Source organism: Periplaneta americana, chromosome 12 (genome assembly GCF_040183065.1).
Source record: "Periplaneta americana isolate PAMFEO1 chromosome 12, P.americana_PAMFEO1_priV1, whole genome shotgun sequence".
Lineage (NCBI taxonomy): Eukaryota > Metazoa > Arthropoda > Insecta > Blattodea > Blattidae > Periplaneta > Periplaneta americana.
The window spans coordinates 112,664,832-112,681,406 of NC_091128.1; the positions used below are offsets into that span (position 1 = coordinate 112,664,832).

Below are 16,575 nucleotides of genomic sequence, written 5' to 3' on the forward strand. Positions count from 1 at the left end.
CCAATAATTAATGGTCTTTCGGATCACGATGCTCAACTCCTAAGTATAAATATTAACACATATATAAAAAAACCAACTAAAGTGAGATTCAGAAATATAAACAGGGAATCATTAAATGATTTTGAAATAAATCTTAAAAATGAAACATGGGAATCAGTATACAGTCAAAGTGATATGAACAGTAAATTGAATGAGTTTCATAAAACATTTCTAAATATTTCTGAATCCAGTTTTCCTGTAAAGTATAAAAATGAAACAATATGTAACAATAGATGGAAACACAAGGTATTAAAATCTCATGCAAAACCAAGAGATCATTATACATACAGACCAGAAATAGTAATGATACAAACTTAAAACAACACTAAAAATTATTCAAAAATATTACACAAAGCAATTCAAAAAGCTAAAGAATTACACTATAATACAACAATAAAAAACTCTGATAATAAAATCAAAACAACTTGGAACATAATTAAAAAAGAAAGTGGACGATCAAAAAGTAAAGTAACAAACTATACCCTTATATCTAACAATACAAAAACGTCAGACCCAAATGAAATTGCAAACATATTTAACAAATATTTTCTTACAATAACTGATAACCTCAACATCCCCCAAGATAATGTTACTAACAGTTTAGATTCTTTAACACAATATTTTCCGACAAAATTCCCAAATATTCAAATATTTCCAACAAACAAACAAGAAATAATTGCAATTATTAAAAATCTAAAGTCAAAAAACTCCTCAGGGTATGATGAAATAACAAGCAAAATATTAAAAGCGAGTTCACATATTATAGCTGGGCCATTAAGTTATTTATGTAACTATTCAATGTTCAATGGTATATTTCCTGAGAGATTAAAATATTCAGTGGTTATTCCTATCTTCAAAAAGGGAGAAACAACGTCTCCAGAAAATTACAGACCCATATCACTTCTACCAGTCTTCTCCAAAATCTTTGAAAAAGTAATGTACGAGTATAAAAGATTATATCATCATCTAGAAAGATACAACATTTTAGTCCCAGAACAATTTGGATTTAGGAAAAATAAAGGCACAGAAAATGCAACATTTAGTTTAACTGACAAAATTCTGGAGGCAGTAAATAAAAAAAAACAAGTTGGAGGGATTTTCTGTGATTTATCCAAAGCATTTGACTGTATAAATCATAAAATGCTGCTAGATAAATTAGATTATTATGGAATTAAAAGTGTTGCACACCAATGGTTTCACTCATATCTCATAGATAGGAAACAGAAAGTTGAAATCAATACAACTATGAAATCTACATCGACATGGGGAACTATTAATAATGGAATTCCTCAAGGATCAATATTAGGTCCCCTACTTTTACTAGTGTTTATAAATGATCTTGCCCCCCTTATAAAAGATGTAGGTCATCTCATATTATTTGCTGATGACACAAGTATAGTAATTACAGCCAATAACTCCAACACATTCCAGTCTTCAACAGAGGAAATTCTCTTCAAAATATGTGACTGGTTCTCAGTCAATAAATTAGTATTAAATTGTAACAAAACTAACATAATTCAATTTAAATCCTGTCCAAATTCAACGTCGCAAATTTCTAGCGCAATAATTAACAATAAATCCCTATTAGAAACAACAACAACCAAATTTCTTTGCTTAAAAATCGATAATGTGTTAAATTGGAAAAATCATATTAAAGAAATTACCCCCAAACTAAATTCAGCTTGTTTTGCTATTAGATCTATGCAAAAGATAGTAAATATCAATACCTTAAAAACAATATACTTTGCATACTTCCACTCGGTAATGAGTTTTGGAATAATATTCTGGGGAAATTCCACAGATAGTAACAATATATTTCTATTACAAAAAAGAGTAATTAGAATAATAGTAGGTGCGAAATCTAGGGAGTCGTGTAGGACTATTTTAAAAAAACTACAAATAATGCCCATTGCTTGTCAATATATCTTTTCATTAATAGTCTTCCTAGTATGTAATCGTGAAAACTTTGTAACTAATTCAACAGTTCATAGCATAAATACACGTCAAAAATGACTTTCATACTCCATCGGCAAGTCTATCGTGCTATCAAAAAGGAGTGCATTATATGGCAGTAAAAATTTTTAATAGCCTCCCTATCGATATAAAAAATGAAACTCAAAACATAAAATTATTTAGGGCCAAATTAAAGAAGTACCTAATTTCTCACGCCTTCTATTCTGTAGGTGAATTCAGGACATTCAATAACACTTCATGAAATTGATACTAAAACTATGTGTTGTACTAGTAGACTATATTTTAAATCTCGTCTGTATATATTTCATCTAGACTGTGACTATAAATTAAGATTTTATAATAGTATCAAGTTTTTTGACTTGTTCCATATTCTAGCTGTAAGCATGTATGAATACCATGGAATGTTAATAAATACAATACAATACAATACAATCTATGGCGAATCCTCGGCCTCATCTCGCCAAATATCATCTCGCTATCCCAATCTCATCGACGCTAAATAACTTAGTAGTTGATACAGCGTCGTTAAATAACCAACTAGAATAAAAAGAAAAGAAAAGAAAAGAATTATTTCGGAATATGTGTGATAAGAACTTTCTTGTGTTAAATTTTAACGTATCTTTTTAACATGTTCCGACCTATTTTGGATCATCTTCAGAACTGGTTGATGTTGGTCTTGGCGCCTCTTGTTTTCTGTGAGAGTGTGTTAGTAGTGTAGAGTCAAAGAGTGTACGAACACACCCTCACAAAAAACAAGAGGCGCCAAGACCAACAACGACCAGTTCTGAAGATGACCCAAAATAGATCGAAACATGTTAACAAGGTACGTTAAAAATTAACACAAGAAAGTTCTTATCATACATATTCCGAAGTGATACAGTGTTAAAAGTTGTGTAATCAAGATGTATAAAGGAATTATGTATCTTCTATTACGTAGTTGCAAGAAAAAACTATCAACAGCTTTCTAAACAATGTTGTTATTCACATTTATTCGTCGCTTGAAATAAAATCTTGGTCCATATTTTGAATATTGCGATCTTCTTTAAATTCTCATAGAAATTATGTACTTCAGTAAATCAAGGCCTTTCTTTTCTTGTGCGATATTCAATTAGGTATTACGTGGTAATATTTGAGTTGAAGCAGTGGTGCGGTACTTCCATGATGTGATATTTTGTACAGAATTATGCTATAGTCACTTGTATATCTCACCATTTTGCATTCCTTCAGAATGTTTTTCTTCTTCTTTGTCTTAATTTGTTTTCCTGACCACAAATGACTGAGAAGTGCAGCAAAATAAAACAAAACACTTTGAATTGTTTCGTCACTATACATAAGTTTTTAAGAAAGGCAGTGCGAACAAACTGGTACCAGTCTCTGGGATAAAAATACCTACAATTGAAAGTTTTTTCTTTCTTTTTTTAATTACAGAGTGGCCATAATCACGCTCAAGATGTCAATGATCCGATATCATAAGTATTTATGCTCTACAGCCTTTAAATATTCAATTCTCTGGTTAGCTGCTGTGAACATAGGAACATTTCATTATTTCTATTCTGGCCTCCACAAATGTCGTACTATAACGTTAAAAAGGTCTTTAAAAAATTGGCATTAAATTACAAATTAATGATAATGGTGATTTAACCCTTACGGTGAATTTCGGTGAAATCCGGAGGCCTAATTAGTCAAATCCACTCTCCTCACGTCCACGTTGGGGCCCCCTGGGATCTTTTTGAGATGCGAAAGAGAGAGTGGTGTGCGGAAAGCAACGGGAAGCTACCGTATTTTTCTTTCCCTATAAAAAGTGCAAACCTGGTATGATGAGTCTTTCCACGGTAATTGCTGCTAGGAAGTCAAAAGGAGAATAGCAATGGCCAAGGAAGCTTTGAATAGAAAAAGGAGCATTTTCTGCGGACCCCTGGAAAAAGAACTAATGAAGAGACTAGTGAAGTGCTTTGCATGCTATAGAGTGTGTCATTGTATGGGGCAGAAACATGATCATTACGACGAAGTGAAGAGAAGCGACAAGAAGCATTTGAAATGTGGATATGTAGAAAAATGGAACGTGTGACGTGGACAGACAATAAGAAACGGAGCTATGTTGAAAAGAGCGGGTGAAGAAAGAATTATGCTGAAACTGATCAGGAAAAGGAAAAGGAAATGGTTGGGTCACTGGCTGAGAAGATACTGCCTACTGAAGGATGCACTGGATGGAATAGTGAACGGTAGAAGAGTTCGGGGTAGAAGAAGATATCAGTTGATAGACGACATTAAGATATATGGATCATATGAGGAAACAAAAAGGAAGGCAGAAAATAGGAAATACTGGAGAAAGCTGGGTTTGCAGTGAAAGACCTGCCCTTGGGCAGAACACTAAATGAATGAATGAATAATGATGATAGGTAATAATAATAGTAATAAAATAATAATAATAATAATAATAATAATAATAATAATAATAATAATAATAATATCACGAATGCCCTAATGTAATTATTGTGTAAAATGCTACCGGGGTAGCTCAGGTGGCAGCGGGTTTGATTTCTAATGCGGAGTTTGCACTCGGGCTTGGGTTTGATTCCTTCTTGGGCTGATTCCTGGTGGGTTTTCCCCTAGATTTTTCCCAACCGTAAGATGAATGTCAGGTAATATATGGAGAATTCTCGGCACCATCTCGCCAAATACCATCTCACTATCACCAGTTCTATCGACAGTACTGTTAGTGACTGGTAAATCCGGCCCCAGAACTTGGAGAATTTAGGGGTGGAAACTGCTCTCCTTCCACCTCACGGTTCAGTAGCAAGAGTCTGTCAGTCAGTTTATGGTTGTCAGGTGGTCGGCTCCTCAGTCTTGCCTTCCTGCCTGCCTGCCTGTGTGATGTACATGTTGAAAACATTTGGTCTGGTGATCTTTCTCTTTCGCTTTCGGTAATATTATATTACTAGCTCTTTAGTTTAGTTTTTGTTATAACAATTTAGTTTAGTAAGTGTGTTCTTCTTTATAATTGTTTCAAGTTTTTTAGTAATAATAAATGTCGCCTTGGACTTACTCATTCGGTGTCAACATCCGACTTCCTCTGCCTAGTTTATCTGATTCCAATGCCAAGCCTGATTTGATAATTATTGATGATGACGCGTTATGAACTTCTTCGTTACTTTAGGCCTTTGTCCATTTCTTAACGATTCGAGGGAGTCTCGCTATCCTTTGGCAGGTCTTTGTACACAACTTCTTTCTTTGTCTTTGCCTTAACCGATCAACAAGTCCACTGCAGTACAAGTTTCCAATACTGTTTTAATTACCATCCGTCACAAATGTTTGATGAAATAGTTAATTTCAGCGAACTAATGTACGTAGTAATTTACCAAGAGTCTTAGAAATCTTTTCAATCTTATTTTCCTTTTGATTTTGTTGTCAGAAATATTTTATGTGAATTCGTCTGTTCTTGCAATATGTCATTTCGATTAATGTTTAAATTCCGGCGTTTCTCGTGTGATTTAACCAAGTATATGCAACCGTTCGTGTAGGGCTGTTTTTTTTAAACAGCGCCCTTTTTTGTAACAGAAAATAAGCAAGTAATATGTAATAATAAATAAAATATTCTAACAGGTTAATGTCTTCAGTTAATGGGATGGCTGTTATCAAATACAGCTAAAACGGTTTCTGAGGAAAATATAATTGAGGCAACATCATTATGATTCACCGGTGAGTAAAACGTTTTCTTTATCAATAGTGGCAGTAGCAGGGCAGTCTCTTCTCTACCCTCTACCTCTACTTGTCACGTGTTTGTTGACAGCGTGCGGATTGTTAGAAGTGGAGTGGGCGAAATTAGTTACAGGGTCGGATTTACCAGTCACTAACAATAAATATCTCAGTAATTGATACAGTGCCGTTAAATAACAAGTAAAAATAACTTATATAAGATCCTTAAAAACCAATGTTCTGTTATAGCTACATATACTCGTATTATCATAGATGTAATAAAAAAATTCAGACGCGATATTTAAATTTTGTAGGCTGAGAAAGATTTTGAAAATATGTTATATGAATAACCCGAAAGCTATTTAACTGATATGAAATTTATGTACGTCATTACCCATAGGGGGAGCATGGTGTTCACAAGTATTAAGTGTGTAAATTAAAGTTGTAGAAAATATAAATTTCACCCATCACCTCTCTTAACGAAATGCATAATGTCACAGAGTGCAATAGAAGCTAGAAGCTTTGTAGCTTCTTTTCCTGCGTCATCTGAAAGTTCATTACCAATAATTTCCTGGTGAGAAGGAATATAGATTAGAGTAATTTTTCGTTCTTCTTTAATCACTTCATTAGATAGCTGGTGTATGACTTGAGTTAGTGCATTGGAAGAGAAAGTAAATTGAAGAGAATATAAATTTGAATGAGAATCAGCATGAAGAAGATAAGGTTTATCATTCTGTGTTTCTAGAATATACACAGATACTTTCTTCATGGCTAATAATTAACAAATGAATACGAAATAATGATATCACAATGTATACAATATTGTGTGAGCGGAATAGTTTTATAGCGAGGTAACTACATTATTAAAATTGAAGCTACACTGTAGAAAATTGGGGCAATAATTCAATATGTTGCTATGTATAGTGCTCGGTAGCAGATGCTCATTGAAAACAGGAATTAACGAATATGCAATCAAGTAGCCTATATACAGAGTGTTTCCGAGGTGGCGTTACAAACTTTCAGGGATGATGGGGAAGGGCACATGTAACAATTTGAGATAAGGAACCCTGGTCCGGAAATGACCGAGTCGAAAGTTACAAGCAAGAATAGTTCTGTGGAAATGAAATAATTTTATTCCTCTGTACACCTTATTTATGTGTATTTATCTGTACAAAATGTTACGTTTTATTTAACGACGCTCGCAACTGCAGAGGTTATATCAGCGTCGCCGGATGTGCCGGAATTTTGTCCCGCAGGAGTTCTTTTACATGCCAGTAAATCTACCGATATAAGCCTGTCGCATTTAAGCTCAATTAAATGCCATCGATCAGGCCCGGGATCGAACCCGCAACCTTGGGCATAGAAGGCCAGCGCTATACCAACTCGCCAACCAGATCGATTTATCTGTACATATTATTGTATTCATCTGACGTTGTTTACGTTGTCTACTTACAGTATTCCATTCAGTGCGCTGTCTGAGGGATGGAGACAGGAAACTACACTAAAGCAATGCAGATAGAGTAATGTGTAACGGACATGTCGGTCCTGATATGCACGTCTGTAGACAGCAGTGTATGTGTACAAGTTGCAGTGTCCAGTCGATCAGTCCTAGTGAAATGGAGGAGTACACGAGAGCGGAATAAGCAGACCTGATTTTCGAATACGGATGAACCAATGGGAACAGTAGACAAACTCACCGATTGTATCGGGTGGAAGTACCCACGTAGGAGACATCCGGCCCATACCATTTTTCCAAGACTGTTCGAAAAGTTAAGACAAGCGGTGCCATGTTACAATTCCATTTCCACACAACTATTTTTGCTTATAATTTTCGACTCAGTCATTTCCGGACATGGTTCCTTATCTCAAATTGATACATGTGCCCTTCGCCATCATCCCTGAAAGTTTGGAACACCACCTATATATATATATATATATATATATATATATATGAATAATCAGCAGAACTTCCTCGGCATTGAAGGAGGCCCACTTCTGAAAACTACCTGTTGAAAGAAAGGTAATGAATATACACTCAACTAGTGGCTTGTGCAGCAAATGCTGCTGCAAACTAAGTTCGTTAGACGTTCAAATAAAAATTTTTCAGATTTATTTTCAATGAAGAATACTTGACATTTTGATAGTTATTTGCTTCCATAATAAAGAAACATACTCCCTCTGAATGGGTTTTTTAGGCCACATACTTTGTTTGAACCTATCCACCTTCAGTTTTTGAGCTTCAACGCGGAAACGCAAGTATCAATGTCAGGACGATAGAAATAGCTGTTCAGGTCATTGTGGATTGTAGGCGAAAGTTAAAAAAAAATGTCAGGTTTGCTAAGTTTTCGAACAATGGCATTTTGCTGCAAGTAGAACTTGAAATGTAGAGCGTAAAATCATTTTGTGCGAGATCGTGCGTATTTGCTTGCTTTCCGCACAAAACCAATACGCGGTAAGTGTGAAATACCACATTCAGTATTCCCAACGTAACACACATAACAATTTCCCTATTCTTACCGCTTAAGCGTCATATTCATTTTACTGCTTTAGGGTTTTAACATATTATTTTTAAAGACGTTCAATATAGTAATAATTATAAATTGGAAACTTTTAAAGACGTTCAATATAGTGATAATTATAAATTGGAAACTTACCACTGCAATTTCATCTAAATTGCACTGTTAATTATTGTTTTCAAATATATTTTCAAAAATTAAGTAAACTCTACAACACCACAAAAGTTACTGCATTTGTAATGCAAGTAACATTAAGGAAGCCGTGAAAAAATCAACAAAATTCCAGACTCATCATAGACTGGGGAAAAAAAAGACAGATGTATATCACGGCCTGCTGCAGTATAATAAACACAGAAAACATTTTATAGGAACGATGTTGAAGATAGATATATTTGTTTTCCAAAGTTGCCGTCATTGAACAGAAACCAAGATGGAGATTTCATTGCAACTAATTAGAAATTCCTCTTTCAGGTATGTAATAAACGATCTTCGCACAAAATAATGTATGATACACGAGCGGTATGTTTGTTTTCATGTTCTCGGAAATTAAAAAAGCTCAACTACGTTTCGCTTTTTCAATCTTTTCCTCGAACATGAAAACGTCAACATACCGCTCTTGTAACGCATATTACTATTATCCTACTAAGAGATCATGCTGAAATGATCTGGAGTCTACAAAATTTTCTAGGCCTCTCATTTTATTAGTAAGTAATACCTTTTGGGCTTTCCTTAGGAACTGTATTTTTTGCGCTCTCTAGAGCCAATACTGAAGACAATGACACATATCAATATCCACACTATACCACCATTAAGTATATGAAAAAGACCCAACCCCACTTGATTAAGAACTATAAAAATATTTGATTTTTAAAAACAATATTATTATCTTACGTAAGTTTTGTAGTTATATATAGCCGCCACTCAGTAAATTATAGAAATGAAGATCTAAATTAAGATATTCTCTAATTTACTTACATAACCTCAAAACGTTTCACTTTTATGTCATCAATATAGCATTAATATTATGTATAATTAATGAAAAATAGACTCATCATGACATTAACCATAATAATATGTAATTTCTAAAATTGTAATCATGTCATCAAACCACCTCAAGTTTCGTAGATTTGAATATCCAATACACAGCTGTACTCACAAAATTATAAACTGCAGAATGAGACCTGTAAATTATTTTTAATAACAAATTGAATTTGAGCTCTAAATATGTGGGCAATCCTGCAGGCCTTCGTGTAATAGCCTATTGTTTATTGTAGTGTGTGTTTTGTTCTGAAATTCAATCAAGTCGGCCGTGATTCAATAAAATTAGTTCTCAAAACTGACAACAGATGGATTTTGGAAAATAAGAAAATTATGTAGGAAAATTGACATTCCACTGAGAACTACTATTTTTCCGAAAAACTTTGAATGTCGGGCAAGAAAATCAGGGGTCACTCATTAAAATCCGTTCAGCCGTTTTCCCGTAATTTCCATTACCAGTTCAAATTATATATAGTTATTTTTGGTAGCAAATATATTTCCAATTTCCTGCCAGAAGTGGAAACCGAAACTTTCGGATTTGAAGTATAAAAATAGATTACATGAACATCTAAGAAAAACTGAAATTAATGATTAAAGCTTGTCAGATCACAGGCTGTTTAAAGACAATAAAGTAAATTATGTGTATGCACTTGGCAGCTTTTATGATGAGGTGGAAATGAGGATGGTTAGGCCGCTGACATAAAATAAACGCAAAGAATTTGCGTAGTGGAAAGATTAATGTTCTGGAAGCAATAGGAAACTGATTTAATATTACCGTGATTACACACAGCTTGTAGAGCGTAACAACTTGGCAATAAATCTGTTCGCATGTGCTTTCCAACGCATCAGTTTATCATCCACGTCCCCGACAGCTGGAGATGCGACACTACAATACTCAGTGTCAAATTCTCATTTGTTCACTGCAATACTCTTGAATACAATATTTTGTGTAGTTTAATCTTTTCCTAGCTCTTTTTGTTAGCTGTGAATACGTTATTCTTCCATTTCTTTAGGATTTAAAATACTTTTGTATTTAATCTCAATTGTCAGCGTTTACTTAATGTTGTAGTATACTTAAATTAATTTTTATGCTCGTCCATGCCGAAATATAGTAATTATACACCTGGTAGTAGCCCTTTAATGCACCTCATTAAAGTACACCTATTAATTATAGTTCAGTTGTTCAGCCAATGAGAAATCACCATTGTACCATTAAAAACCGCAAATATCGATTATTCTCGGATATGCAATCGAAAGACAATTAGCGAAACGTCACGGAGGCGGGAAATCCAATACTGTCGCAGAAGGTTATGTTCTGTTACTATAATAATTAGCGTTAATTGTAAATAATATTAAAATAAATTCAATTTGTCATCTCGTTTTTCAATTCTAAATCAATTTCCAGATTATATCAATATTAATGTTCATGTTATTCTCTAGATTATATCAAGGTGAATGACATTCGTCCCTCGGAAAAAATCAATACTTTCGCGTCTGCGCACATCTCACAATTTAGAAGGTCAGCTCCGCTCTTCACTTAGATAACCATAACATGAATACTTATGAATAATTTCAGGTTAGAAATATGGTCGAGCATAAAAAGTCGTATGAAACTTGCCTATAATGGTAATTAAGACGCTCGTATGAAAATTATGAAACTCGCTTGCGCTCGTTTCATAAACAAACATACTCGCGTCTTAATTACTACCATTATAGGCTCGTTGTATAATGTACTATTATGTAATTCATATGCAGGAAATCATACATTTCAAAATATTAATGAAATTTTAAGGAATAGAAGTAAGTAATTCAGTCAAGAAATTGTTCGCTGTTTTCTTTTTCTCTTTGACTGGTTTCCTATAAGGATGGAGATTGTAGTTACATGATCAGAACCACCAAGTTATAGACATAATGCCGGAAAGACAAGTGACAAATAGAAATAAATTCCGCTAGCTTCTAACCGACCTTGAGTAAGCTAGCAGAAATGCTATCTACTTAATTACAGCGAGAGTTCATTAAAGAATTAATTCATTCATTCTACTCCACTCAATTAATTAATTCATTCATTCATTCATGTTCAAGGACATGTCCTTCATTGTAATCCTAAAATTCTCATATCTTCTGTCTTTTCCTGCTTCCTTTTCGTCTCCACATACGATTAATTTTTTTTTTTCTGTACGGAGGAGGCCCCCGAAGACTTACAGTACACTGCAGCTTGAGGCTTATTGTGCTTATCGCTCCTATTCTGTGAATGATCGGGTAGCCGAACGGCCGCGCTCTTGTAAAAGTACAGCACGCCGCACCGTGAACTCAACCCGGGCTATTGTATTGGATGATACGTTTATTTGTTCGTTATCTCTTTCGCTTACTCGCTTGCTTGTTAGCTCGTTAATTCTCATGCTCGCTAGCCTGCACGTTCGCACGTTTAGTTCGCTCGTATTTTTATTTGATTGTCAGATATGTATTGGCAAAAGCAAGGTAATACCAGGCGTCAAGAATTTGAAGTTTCGCCATAGTATTAACCGATATTCATTTTACAGTTGGAGATAACTGCAATATTTGAAGCACTCAATCGACCAGTCGGATTCGAACCAATGCCCGAGCTCAGTGTTAGAATCTGAGTCCAGCTCACTGAACCCTGAGTTATGCTGCTTTCGCTAGATAGTTCTTTCGCTCACTCACTCACTCACTCACTCACTCACTCACTCACTCACTCACTCACTCACTCACTCACTCACTCACTCACTCACTCACTCACTCACTCACTCACTCACTCACTCACTCACTCACTCCAGATCTCATAAATTCTTTTTGTTAAAGTGGCAATTCCAAAAGAATATTTGTCCTCCACCGTTGGTATTAACCATAGGTCGTGTATATACTCAACTCAAAGTAATGTAATATGTGTAATGTGTTGAATGTTACAGGCAACAGGAATGTCCTAACTTCTATTATATACGTTTTAAACTTAGGAGACAGTCAATGGATGAATTTAAATATTTCAATTTCTGTGCAGCACTGTAAAAGAACTTTGTATGCTCGACAGACATAAGGCTCTTGATGTCAGTTGATCGAATGAGAAATAAAGATGTCCGACAAAAATTTAAACGTATGTAGTCTGCTAGAAAAAATAATAAAACACCAACAAAATAGGTGGAATATCTAGAACCAATTGACAGCGACAGGTTCCCGAAACAAATCTTAAATTACAGAGCTAGAAAAGAGAGACTGGCCGCCCGCACAAAGAGAGCATTTTTAAATTCCTGAGGAAAAATAAAACATATGGTTTATTTAACGACGCTTGGAACTGCAGATGTTATATCAGCGTCGCCGGTGTGCAGGAATTTTGTCCCGCAGTAGTTCTTTTATATGCCAGTAAACCTACTGACATGAGCCTGTCGCATTTAAGCACATTAAATGTCCTTGACCTGGGCCGGGATCGAACTCGAAACTTCGAGCATATAAGGCCAGCGCTATACCGACTACGTTACTGAGGCCGACTTCCTGAAGAAAGACCTCTCTGAAACTGATGGTGTTGGTGGTGATGATGGTAATGGTTATAAAGAAGATGATATGATAAGGAAATATTCAGTGAATTATAAAATTAAAAGTAAACATGAAATCAAAGTGAATGTAAAATTCATGTCGAAAATGGGTTTAACTTTCAACATTAGATTAGTGTAACGGACGTTAAACCGAGCCTCAAATATTAAGTTTATGAAGACTAGTATACACGAAACATGTTTCACCATTTTGTTTTATTCACAAGACACATCATCATGGAATTTTCAGTATGGTTAGAGCACATGATTAAAGTTACAATATTTCGAGGTACAATTTGAAATTCGAACAACTGCAATCCTCTTAAGTCAGTCAGAGCGGTATTATGTGTTGCCATCATTTGGACAGGTTTTGTAATCTGCTTTTATGTGAAGAGGTTAGAAATAATCCTAATTAGTGGTTCACTGGATATTTATAGACCTCTCTACCAGCCTTTTCCTGCCTTCACAGTAACATAATATGCTTAATTTGGAATGAAATCTGAATTAATTCTTTCGTTCCGTTCCTATATTTATTTAAAAAATGCTAAGATACGAATAATTATGACGTCTCCCAGATTGAAATCATTAATAAGGAGAAGAAAAAGAATATCGTATAATCATACAGTTTAGATTTTAGTATGCAGAGACCATCTTGTACGAGATTTACTGAACACTGTATTTATATATTATTCACTCACTCACTCACTCACTCACTCACTCACTCACTCACTCACTCACTCACTCACTCACTCACTCACTCACTCACTCTTTTACTTGTTCACTCGTTCAATCATTCACTCATTTATATATTAGTTTATTAACCAAGTCATTTATAAATATTCGTTGCAAATGGTGATTACTTTTCGACTTCCGATACCATAGTGATCCTTAGGGTTATTGTATAATAATAATAATAATAATAATAATAATAATAATAATAATAATACAATTTTCTATATGACATACTTTTGTATTTGAGAAGTCTTTATAATCTCATGACATATATATAGCTACATACCAGTAATATCCTCAAGGCAGTGAATAATATGTGCGCGAAATGAGATTGAGGTTTTTCGAGGAAATTTTATTCGACTTTAATTGTAAACAATTTTTCAAATAATGAATTTCATTCATTAAATTTATTAAGGTATTACTTTTTTACCGTTTTAATTTGTATTGTATTAACATTAATAGTAAGGAGAAGATGAGGAATATAACATAATATATCTAATATAATGAAGGCTATATTTAACTTCCAATACATTTTTTTATAAAACAAGGTAAATAATCATTGCATCAACAAGTTATTCTATCTTATGTTAATTTGGATTTCATGTCTCATAGAGACTCCAACCTTTTCTTTGGAAGAAAATTATGCTGAATTATTTTCGCTAACAGTTTCTCTCTCTCGGTAGAACTTCTAATGTGGAAATTGAAAAAAAAAAAAATTTTGAAAATGAAGAAGAAATCAGTTACCTATTTACAATTGTTTTTAAGGAACTCGCAGATTCATTGCCACCCTCACATAAGCCCGTCATCTATCCTTATCCTGTGGAAGATTAATCCAGTCTCTATCATCACATCCCACCTCCCTCAAATCCATTTAAACATTATCTTCCCATCTACATCTCGGCATCCCCAAAGATCTTTTTCCCTCAGGCCTCCCAACTAACACCCTAGGCCTATATGCATTTTTGGATTCGCCCATACGTGCTACATGTCCTGCCCATCTCAAACGTCTGGATTTAATGTTCCTAATTATGTTACGTGAAGAATACAATGCGTGCAGTTCTGTGTTGTGTAACTTTCTCCATTCTCCTGTAACTTCATCCCTCTTAGCCCCAAATATTTTCCTAAGCACCTTATTCTCAAAGATCCTTAATCTCTCTTCCTCTGCCTAAGTGAGAGTTCAAGTTTCACAACCATACAGAACAACCGGTAATAGAACTCTTTTATAAATTCTAACTTTCAGATTTTTTGACAGCAGATTAGATGACAAAAGCTTCTCAACCGAATAATAACAGGCATTTCCCATGCATATTCTGCGTTTAACTTCCTCCCGAGTGTCATTCATATTTGTTACTGTTGCTCCAAGATATTATCAGTATAACTTATTATCAACTGCAAAGTTATATTTCCTGAAATAATATTACATTTTGCAGTTTTTCACTTTTATTTTTAATTCATCATTATGACCTAATTTCATTATTTTGCGGTCGTCTTTTATAAGACAAAAGATGTGATAACTTTATAATATTTTATTGAAGAAACTGTCTTCCATTGGGGGTAGCCCCATTGAACTTTATAATAGACTCTCGTAATTTTTTTAATTATAGGCACCGTGCATGGGTCTCAAAATCGTACTGGTGGCGCCGCGCAGTGTCTCAATTCCTAATTAACTACAGGCTCGCAGTCATTCACTAGTCATGTGTGATATAGAAATTACATGCGTCTTTCTGCCGATAAAAAGTTGTAATATTAGTAAGAATGGGTTCACTGATTCATAGTGTTCTGCCCAAGGGCAGGTCTTTCACTGCAATCCCAGCAATCTCCAGTCTTTAATTATTTTATAGACCCAGTGGAAAGTTCAGTACTGCTAGAGGAGTGTAAAAATGTAACTACAAAGTTCCTGAAATATCAGTGAAGTTGTTTGGCATTTAAATCAGATTTCAGACCATTGAATGAGGGTGAACAGTCATATAACGAAAACATTGATATACTTATATTTGATGTCATGACGTGTGTAATATTTGTGTATATAATGTCTATAAATACGTATTTTAATGTGATTTAATTCTAAAAATAGTCTTAATTACACTTCCTGAATAATGGGCGACTGCAAATTCTCTAAAACACAACACATAATGAACAATATCATGAACATACTACCTCTGATTGAGGTTCTGGCTGATATGTACATGTTATCAGGCTGTATATCTCACTTTACAATATGTGTCAGAGGAAGAACAATATTGTTTGTATGCATATGAAGTCTGACTAGTGTAATTTGTAGCTAGTCGGCGATATATGCAATGGAAGGGAAAAGGAACTGACCGCTCTACCCCATGATATTCTGGCCTAGTTGCCTCATAAGTGGTGCCTTGTTAGTGTCACTTATGAGGTTCAGACTTCTCTTTGGACAGTTGAATAAACAACAAGATCAACATGCGGAAGCAGTTCAATTGATAGTCTGTGTAAAATGTTATACTGTATATTTTAATTCGCGGAATGCACCTTTCAACATGAATTCGAATACTGGCAACGCTGTAAGTAGTTTCGACTTCTTCAGCTGTTAATTTACTATCATGCAGATACGATGGAGTAACAACAATGATCCCTTTATCGGAGAGGTTTGTTATTATTCCGGGAAAACCTGACTTCATCACCACCTTCTAATAGCGTCAATAATCCGCAATCAGTTGTTATGAATGTGTCACTCTATCTGCCTCGGTAGCATTTAGATTTGAAGGCCACCATCTGCTCCACATTGGGTGGCTGTTCCACTTCTTAACAATTAATTGTCACTCTACATTCAATATTGCAGGCATTGTTTCCTGAATACTTTCTCTGCTAGGCCAAAACCCAAAATTACAGTAACCATTGTGGATGTCAACAACATTAAAGTGGCGGTAAAAATACATTATAATTGTACGATTAACTCCGAACATCACCCTCATAGCAGAATACGACAATGCAGTTTTCATTTTAATTGGAAAATATGAGTAGACGATTTTCTTAACTAATCTTACTCTTGGACAGAATTTTTCGAA

The 16,575-nt window shown here is 34.6% G+C and overlaps 1 long non-coding RNA gene across 1 annotated transcript in view; it reads left to right on the forward strand.

Moving 5' to 3' along the window:
* The window catches only part of LOC138710078 (uncharacterized), a 736,860-nt gene that overhangs the window by 61,747 nt on the left and 658,538 nt on the right, over nt 1–16,575 (forward strand). The gene's annotated exons all lie outside the window — the stretch shown is intronic.